Source organism: Thamnophis sirtalis, unplaced genomic scaffold (genome assembly GCF_051295495.1).
Source record: "Thamnophis sirtalis isolate CommonGarterSnake01/CBP01778 unplaced genomic scaffold, rThaSir2_p1.2 scaffold_1, whole genome shotgun sequence".
NCBI lineage: Eukaryota > Metazoa > Chordata > Lepidosauria > Squamata > Natricidae > Thamnophis > Thamnophis sirtalis.
In genome coordinates this window covers 72,638,725-72,648,918 of record NW_028261381.1, presented here as the reverse complement: position 1 = coordinate 72,648,918, position 10,194 = coordinate 72,638,725, and the positions used below count along the sequence as shown (strand labels likewise).

General features: G+C 38.9%; 1 long non-coding RNA gene across 1 annotated transcript; it reads right to left on the bottom strand.

The window, feature by feature from the left end:
- Positions 1 to 209: 209 nt before the first annotated feature.
- Positions 210 to 9,689, bottom strand: LOC148049559 (uncharacterized). Its single transcript, XR_015696718.1, has 3 exons — positions 9,449 to 9,689; positions 4,224 to 4,300; positions 210 to 3,443 (listed from the first exon to the last, which is right to left on the bottom strand). It is a non-coding gene; the product is annotated as an uncharacterized LOC148049559 (long non-coding RNA).
- Between the last annotated feature and the right edge of the window lie 505 nt (positions 9,690 to 10,194).

Here is a 10,194-nt window from a genome sequence, read left to right as displayed (position 1 = left end):
CCCCTATAAATAGGAACATCAATAAAACATACATGAAAGGAAGTTTAGAAACTCTGTTATGTATAAAAGCTTATAATATTAAAAAGAGAGTAAGTCAAATTTAGTTAAACTGACCCCAAAAAATGAAATGACAGATATTGTTAAATAAATGATTGATAATGATAATAATAAAATAATATTTGTATTGACATGATAAAAGGAAAATTGGATATAAATTGTAAACAGTGATTAAGAAAGGAGGTCTAGAAACTTTGTTATTAAACATAATTAATTTTTATTTAGAAAGTGTTATAAAGATGTAATGTTGCTGGATGATATTGAAAATAGATAACGGAATGCCATCATGTGGTTTTGCTTTAAATTTTGGAATATTTTATATAAAGGGACGTAAAAACAATCATAGTCATATGAAGATTGAGGTATGATGATAGTAATATATATAAATATATTTGATTTAAAACATATAACTTGATATAAATTGTAGGTGATGATTGTGAAAGGGATGCACGAAAGCTCTTTGTAACCAATTGACACACTCTTTACAATTTGAAATGGAAGATATTTTTGTGGTGTTTGTTGTGTTTTGTCTGTTTGTGTTTATTCAAGAATAAAAAAATATTAATAAAAAATGTACATGATATAATAAGCTGTGAAGCCATTCAAAAATGTTACAATATTTTATATGCAGACATACAGTAAATTGCTGCTTTTTATCTAGGCATGTACATATATACATTCTTTTTTTCTTCTTCAGAAAATGAAGCTGGAAAGCCTATTGTGTGGATTAACTTCTGAATCGTTATTGAATCATAGTATTTTTTGAACTAGTACATAGCTTTCATTTATTGGTTTGACATAGCCATACAGTACTGTAAATGTTTCAAAATCATCCAGAATTACATCTGCCAAAGCATCTCTTACACTGACTGACTTTTATATTAAAACCTCATGCTGACATTTACAAGCTAGAAGCTTCCCACTCCAACAGAAAACAAAGGCTGAGCCCTAGGAAAACAAAAGTCCTCTGTTGGCTGTTTTACAGAGCACCACATGGCTCTGTGCTTGCTTCCCTGCCCCCAAGTGGAGACAGGGAGTGCTGGCAATGCTTTATACAATCATCAAGAGTGGCATGACACTTTCTGAAACAAAAAAGCTGCTGCTGCCATTGAAAGACTACTCCACTTTGCCTTTCCCTCATGGAGCCTCTTTTGCTCAAGCCATTCCTGTGAACAGCTTTGACCAGGTCCCTCCATCACTTTCCTGATACAACTCTGGAACAGATGGTGTTCAAGGAGAATGGAAGATTGTTCAAAATCTAAAATGGCCACTGCACACACAGACACATGCAAACCATACATGTGTTGTCTTGAGCATTATCAACCAGGTGGTTTTATCCTCCTTCTATTTATAACAATGTAAACTGGGCATCTACACATTTCATGTTTTGCATACGTGTTAAGGAAAGGTAAACATCCCAGATCAGTCTTAAATTAAGCCAAATGTTGAAGAAAAGAAGGGAGGGAGGGAGGGAGATTAGTAGTGTCAATATGCTTAAAACCATACTTATTTTGAATATTTACTTGGTTTGTTTTTCCTAAGAGCACTGAAGAAAATATGTATTTTTTCATCTATGTCCAGCTTTTAGAAATCTTACTGAAATAATCCTGGTTCCTAAATTTTCATCTTAATGGTTCGTTCAAACTGTTTTCGTGGTAGTAAAAACTAGAAATTTGCTAAGAACAAAAATGACCTTTAGGATGCCAAAATGTATTCTCAGTAATGCAAGTTGTTTTTTGTCTTCCCAAAATTGATCACTGTTAGCATTCAACCAAATTGAAATGTCCAATTACCACATAAATAGCATAATCCTTCAGATCACCAATTATCTGACTACCAGCAAATAACAGCTGTAAAGCTTTTGGAGGGAGGACAATTTCCAGACAGGAAGTGGATTGGAAGAAATTATAACTCTCTTGAGAGGCTGTTTGGCACAGTGATTAAAAACACACGGCTGGAAACCAGGACACTCTGAATATGAGTCCCACTTAGGTGTGATGTGAGCGGGGGCAGTTCTAGGAAGAAGACAATGGCAAGAAAACTGCACAGACTTGTCTTTTGGGTTGGCACACAAAAGAAACAAAAACCTCTTAAATTCCACCAGTGTGGGCATTCTCACACTTGGGGGGCGGTGGGGTAAGGCAAACCTGTTAGATAGTTTAGCAAAATTGGTCTGCCTAATTTCAGCATGAATGATCAAACACAGTCAAGTATATTCATCTTAATCCTTTTTTTCTTCAGTACTCTAATTAAATGTTTCTTGCCTCACTTTCAGGAATACCCAAAGTGTCCTAGGTGTCCTGCTAGGTTGGAATAAGTCCTGTTGGCTTCTTCCATTTTTCTCATTCTGGTTTTCATGAAAACAGAAAGGGGATGCTATCTATCTGAGATGCTGCAGTTTCTTTTCAGATTTACTATTTATCTTTATATCCACCTAGTGCCGTAGTCTTGTTAGTGGTGTTAGATTTGTTAAAAAATAGACAACAGCAACAGTGGCAGGATGAATGAAGTTTGTTGGCTGCTTTCCCTGTTTTTTTAAAGAGGTCTTTTCTCTGCCATCTCCCAAAGGCACGGGAAGTTCATTGCCCTGAACTCATTGCAGATGCTTCTGCATCACTGTCATTTGTAGCTGGACAAGGCATACCTTACCCAGGTAAAAATTCACATAACAACTGCCCTCACTACCTGCTCCTGAGAGCAGCCTTCCCTGCTTATGTTTCCTTGTATCAGCTGCTTTGTTGGATTGTTTATATTTCCTTGCTACATTAAACCTATGTACAACTTCTATTACAAATTAAAAGTAACAGGAACTTTGAATCTATCTTTAATCACCCTCATAGATACCAGTGCACTGGTAAAAGAAAAAAGAAAGAAAGAAACCAGGACACTCTGAATCTGAGTCCCACTTAGGAGTGAAGTGGGGGGGGGGGCAGTTCTAGGAAGAAGACAATAGCGAGAAAACTGCACAGACTTGTCTTTTGGGTTGGCACACAAAAGAAACAAAAACCTCTTAAATTCCACCTTCATGATCCAGTCTAATTGGAATTGTCACATATATACATTTACATTAGTGGAGGACTAGAGAGTAATGTGAAATACCTAGTCAAAGATGCATTTGACACTGAATCTACTTTGATAATAGCAGCTGGTAAAGAAAGCAACTAAAAGATGAGCCTTTCCCACTTGCAGGGGAACAAACCTGTCTTGTCATTATCTTCTTTTTCCAATGTGTCTCCCTGAGGTTGCTTTCATCTCACCCCCAATCTGTGAAATATATTATCCTTAGTTATAGAGGTTTAAAGTGGCATTTTCGACACCATCCAACAGCAGTCCCAAAGTGTATCAAGTCTGTTAGGTTTTATCTTCCTTTATCTTGTAAGAGTAGTCTGCAGTAACATGAATGAAAGACAAGAGGGAACATCAATGAAAACAGTAAATTTCATGCTAGTATTTCTGCTGACTCAAGGATCAGCAGAAAACACTTCAATTCAACAATGGTGAAAGCTCTACAATAGCTTGGATTATTATTCCATTTAATAAATAGTATACGTCCTCTTGTCTCTAAAATCCTTCTATCTGCTATGTCTAAAGGTATTTACAGTAGATCCCAGCTTAATTGCTGGCAAATTTAAGGTTTTCCACACTATCATTATTTTCATAAACAAATCCCTCAAAAGGCAGTCTGAAGATAGCCTATTATAAATGTTCTGGGGAAAGGAGCAAAGAATCATTACCTAATCTACTTAAAAGGGAAATAAAATTAATTGCTTTTAGCCCTCCTTCAAGATTCATATTATTCATTTGTTCCATCATTTACAAGAAGAAAATAAAGCCCAGGAGTTCCTATGAAGGGGATCAAAATGGCCTGAAGCCCTGGAGCTGTGAGGATTGTGAGGAAAAAGTTCCGGCAAATGGAGAAATAGTCCATTTACAAGCTCCACAGTCTCCTGGTCTTTTTTAAGGGTTCATGTTGTTGCAGTTTCAAATCCACTGCAGTTAATCCAGAAGTAAATCAGCTCAGCTCTCCATTCAAGCAGAACTGGAATCACAGAGGGCTGGAACTGTTTTTGAATTGGCCCCAAATAAATCTTACAACAAATTCTGTTTTTCTTACTCTGGGGAGGGGGGGAATTTACTCAGTCAAGTATTTCTATACAGCGATTTACCTTAGTCTCTTCATCATTCTAATGCCAAATGTAGGGAATGAGCAGCTTTTAAAATTGGCAGAAATGCAGCACAGCAACTATTGAAAAGACAGGAAAACTATATATAATATCCAAGCTCGATAAAGAGCACAATCTACACAGGCGTCACATTTTAGGTAAGAAATCTGAGCAATTAAAAACAACAGAGAAAGGATGCAAGAGTAGAGGTCAATTTAAGTCTATAGTGAGTGGAGGTACAGTTTTGAAATTCAAGTAAAAGATATACAGACAAAAGGTATATTACTAACTAATTAACCACTGCTGGCTCCCTATAGGCAGGAAGAGGGAGGGGAATCAGTGTTTCCATGTAACTGTCTTGTCTTTCTTGATGCTTTTCTCTCGATCTTGGGGTGAAAAGCATGTGCTCTTCTTAACTTTGCAAGTGTGTGGCAGATAATTCCGAAAAATAAAACTGAATAAAATGGCTCCACCAGAGCTGTTCTAATCTGGAAAATCCAAACCACAGATTCTAAATGCTCCATTGTGAAGTTAACAAGCACACGCTGTGCTTGTTCTTTTGAATTCAGAAGCCCCCTATAATGCTAATTCCTTCAGACAGCCTGTCTCTCCATAAGAGCTTGCAGAAAGTAGTAATAGCTTCTCCACTTCCCTGGAAAGATTCTGAGAATGCCAATTGAATAACATGTGACACACCAAATCTACTAGAATATTCATAAGGCAACATAAATCAAATCACAACAGCCTCTACCTTAAGAACTACCTGTCACGTTCTTGCCTTCTTGAAACTGTAGCTGGCATAATGTAGAGCTTACCATAAATAATACCAGCTACAAGGATTTTCAGCATTTGCCTTATTTTACTGCTGCTGGACACAAGGATCAACCTGGTGGCACTTTGTTGCTAAGTAAATTAACTTATTATCTGAAATTAAGTTAGGAAGTGAAATATGATATTCATTGAAATGTCTTGAGCAAGACTTGATCTCTTCGTTTTGTTTCCCATACAACATAGTTGTGAGGAGAATATGAAATGACCCAACATACAGTTCCCTGGTGAAGAATGGGATATAAAAATTACAAATTAATTAAAAAAATACCCTTGGAAGTATTATTATACTAAAGCTTTAACTGAAAACACTTATGCAGGAGCACTTGGAACATTCCAGAATTAGCACTGCATCTCTGGATTCATTTGTTCTCATCTGTTTAATAACTGAGCTAATTTCCTGGTTTAGCTACAATACAAAATGGAGGGGGAAAGCAATTTTTCTGTTTGTAGTTCAGCAAAATTTGTGGGTGGATGTTTTTGCCCTTGGTAGGAACACTTGCATTACTGTCTTCCAGCTTCCAGGTTTCAGTTAACACTGGATTTAGTTCTCAGATTCTGAAAGGGAAACGATGAACCAAACTGAACAAAATAGAACAGAGAAGGTACCTAGGAGGTCTTCTAGTCCAACCCTCTGCTCAAGCAAGAGACCCTGAACTATATCCGACAAATGGTTGTCCAATCTCCTCTTCAAAGCCTCCATGTTGGAGTGCCCACAACTTCTGAAGGCAAACCGTTGCACTGGTTAATTGTTCTCACTGTCAAAAATTTCTCCTTAGTTTTAGGTTGCTTCTCTTGTAGTATTCCAAGTGTTGTCTTACCAAAGGCATTATGAAGCAGTATTAACGTGATCTTGATAATATCCCTCTATTAATGCAAACTAGGATTGCATTATGTTTTTTTGGCGACTGTAGCACATTGCTGGCTCATATTTAAATGACTATTCACTAGGACTCCAAGGTCCTTTTGCAGTTACTGCTGTTGAGCCAAGTTTCACCTAATCTGTATCTCTACATGTGTTTTTTTCTTGCCTAAGTGTAAAACCTTACTTTTCTCTCCATTGAATTTTATTTTGTAAAATAGAGCCCAGTGTTCAAGTCTGTCGAGATCAATCTCGATCTTCTGTCTAACTTCTGGTTATTCCTGCCAGCTTGCAAATTTTGACTCTTCTATTCCCTCATCTAAATTGTTTATGAAAATATTGAAGAATACAGGGCCTAAAACAGAACCTTGGAAAATCTCACTACTTACTTCCCTCCATATAGATGTAGTTTCATGAAGGACTTCATACATTGAATGTGGTTTGTCAAATCAGTTACAAATCCATCTAGAGGTGATGCTGTCTATCCCACATTTTTCTAGTTTACCAAGAAGTAAGCTAGAAAAGTAAACTTGTGGTCTACTATGTCAAATGCCTTACTGAAATCCAAGTATACAATGTCCACAGCATTTTGCTGATCCACTAATTTAGTCACTTTGTCAAAGAATGAAATAAGATGACAATAAGATGAAATAAGATGGCATGACAAGCCCATGTTGGCTTCCTTCTACAGGTAGGTGTTTGCAGTTTTGTTGCTTGATTATCTTTTCCAGGATCTTCCCAGGCATTGATGTCAGACTGTTTGGTCTGTAGTTTCCTGAATCTGCTTTTCCCCGCTTTTTGGAAGGTGGAAACCACACCAGATCTTTTCCTCTCCTCTGGTAGTTCCCTGATGCTTCAAGATCTTTGAAATATAAGGTTCAATGGTTCTAAGATGACATCTGCCAGCTCCTTCAAAACTCTGGGATGTAATGAATGATTTAAATTTGTCAAATCATGGTGATTTGAATTTGTCTAGAGTGGATAGGTATTCTCTTACTATTTTCTTGCCTATTTCAATTAGTATTCCTAGTCTGTCTTCTACAGTTTTTGGTAGGTTGGGCATTTTTGCTTTGTTTTGTTTCCTAAATCTCCTACTTTGTATCTGAGTTTTTCTTCCTTCTCATTGCTCTGCACCTCCTTGTTTGATTGGTGGTCTTGGCATTTATACTTGGTATTAGATCCTAAAGATCCTAAGGATTGCTTGCTGATGACTTGTTGCCTTTAGAAATCCCCTCCAGAGCAATGGCTGAGATATTCTTGCGTTTACCAGACAAATGCATATTATACCAAGCAGTTCAGAACTTTTTGAACCATGCTGTATTACAACTATTATTGCACAATAGCATGTACAAGGAAGCCAGTTTGGTGTAGTGATTAAGGCACCAGGCTAGAAACCAGAAGACTGTGAATTCAGGTCTCACCTTAGACATGAAAGCTAGCTGGATGACTTTGAGCCAGTCACCTACTCTCAGACCAGCCACAAAACAGGTTGTTGTTGGGGGGAGAAAAGGAGGAGGAGGAAGCAGTATTATGCATGCTCGCTACATTGTGTTACTTATAAATAATAAAGGAGGGATAAAAATCTAATAAATAAAATAAGGAAACTGAGGTGAAATTGACAAGACTCTGTTGATCTGATCTTCAGCAATGCCCCAATCCATGATCAAGGAGTAGAGCTAAGCATTTTGTTCTTGCTTTAAATGTGAAGTGGAGAGGGGTGAAAATGGAATTATAGTTACTGAAGTATTGTCTTTTTTATCCATTTATTTTTTTATTGCAATAGCTTACAAACATTGTCAAATAAACAAAGAATTAATAAACATTTGCCATCTTGTTTCTGATACATGCCTGGTATCAGGCATTGTTTTAAAACTTCTACTCTTTCAGCCACTATTGTGACTGTGGAAGATCTGGGGAAAATGTTTGGCTGAAAGATTGATGACACAGTATCATGCTGGCTTCACAGTTGTCAATGGAATTTTTGGTATAGAAGAAATGTTAGCTTAATAACCTGTCAGCTTTAACGCACACATCCGCTCCATAAATGTGGAGGACAAAGGATTAATTTACCACAAAGTCTCCATTTAAGAATCCTTAAAACAAAGGGTTTTTTTGTGACTTTCCAAATTCATTCATAGAACATTCTAAAATTGGTATTTTCATTGCCAGGCATCACAAAACCTTCACATTTGAGGGTTGTGGTTTAAGATAAGATGGGATGATTTGATGCTAAAATAAATTGAGGTTTTTACTGACACTTCAAGGAGGGTTGTTTTTATTTATTTTCTTCCTGACATTTGAAAAATCACTTACCCTAAATATCTGAGGGACTGTAGATATTGAGACTCTAGAAGGAATGCAGAGAAGAACAACCAAGATAATTAGGAGACTGGAGAAACATACAAAGAACAGTTGCAGGAATTGGGTAGGTCTAGTTTAATGAAAAGAAGGACTAAGGGTGACATGATAGGAGTGTTACAATACCTAAGGGGCTGCCACAAAGAAGAGGGGTAAACATATTCTCCTAAGCATCTGAAGGCAGAAGCAGCATTGATGGAAACTAATCAAGGAAAGATCCAACCTAGAACTAACAAATTTCCTTATAGTTAGAACAATGAATCAGTGGAACTGCTTGCTTCCAAAACTTATCAGTGCTCCAACACTGGATGTTTTTAAGAAACTGGACAACCATTTGTCTGAAATGGTGTAGACCAGGGCAGTGGTGGGATTCATTTTTTTTTTTACTACTGGTTCTGTGGGCGTGGCATGGTGGGTATGTCAGGGGAAGGATACTGCAAAATCCCCATTCCCTCTCCACCCCATTAACCTGCTTTCCAGCTCTATTCTGTTCACTGCAACAAAGGATCAGCTGGGAGACAGAGGGGGTGGGGCCAGCCTATTTGCCGGTTCTTCGAAATACTCAAAATTTCTGCTACTCCAGAACCTGTCAGAACTGCCTGAATACCACCTCTGGGCCAGGGTCTCCTACTTGAGCAGAGGTTGGACTAGAACACCTCTATGGTCCCTTCCAACTCTTGTTATTGTTATCTCTGCTCATCTGGTGTGCTAGGTCCCATCAATTACAGAATGTCATCACATGAGAACCACAAAGCATACCTACTACGTTGCAATTCCTACCCTCTGGAATAATGTCCTCCCAAGAGGTTTTTATGGCTCCACCTTTAAGACTAAAACATTTGAAGACCTGGTTGTTATCCCACGTCTTGGAGACTGGGGGACTGCGCAGTCAGTTATATATTGCTATCTATCTATCTATCTATCATCTATCTATCTATCTATCTATCTATCTATCTATCTATCTATCTATCTATCTATCATCTATCTATCTAATCTATCTATCTATCTATCTATCTATCTATCTATCATCTATCTATCTATCTATCATCTATCTATCTATCTATCTATCTATCTATCTATCTATCTATCTATCTATCTATCTATCTATCTATCTCTTTATATAAGAGAGAGAGACAGAGACAGAGACAGAGAGTAAATGTCTGTGCATGAATGTTCTTACGTCACACACTGCGACCGCTGAGGGGAGGTTGTTCTCCTCACCCCACCCCAATCTGGGAAAGCCAAGGAGAAGCCATAACTTCCGGGTATCCACCGATGACGTTTAGGTTTGAGAAGCGTGGAACGAGGGGCGGAGAGTCAGAGGGAGAGGCTGCGGAGGAAAGGCGGGTCTTTTTGCCAGATGGCGCCGATGCTGAATGGAATCCTGGGCGGAGCTTAAGAAGTCGAGGGGCGTGGCTTTGTGAAGGCATGTGCTGTGGTGGGGGGCGGCTGTGTTTCTTTCCATTTGCTTTCCTAGCGCGCGTTCCTTCCCAGCGGGTCCGTCGGACGGAGGTGGGATGCGGCAGACTAATCCGGGGAGGGTGGACTAATGTGCTCGTTGCTTTCTCAGGCTTCCCTTCGGGGGACGCGGTGGGAGTCCCTGGCCTTGACACCTGTTGGGACTGCTCTGGAAGAGCGGAGGTGCAGGCAGCGGGCGGGAGAGGGGTTCTTGCAGCTCCTCTGACCCGGAGTGCGTTTTGTGCTTCCTTAAGGGCAAAGCCAATGCTCGAGTTTTCTAAACATTTTGCAGGGAGTGTTGCCTGACTCTTGAGTTAGCGCCTTTCTTCCCCGCTGGCGAAATACCGCAGGCGCCGCGCTGGCCAATTCTTACCACTCCCCGTCGGCGAGGGATGAGTTGTGCCTGGAGTTTGCACAGTTTCATCGTGCGCTGGCAAAGGGCGGGATCTAAGTTTGGTTTGGCAGGGG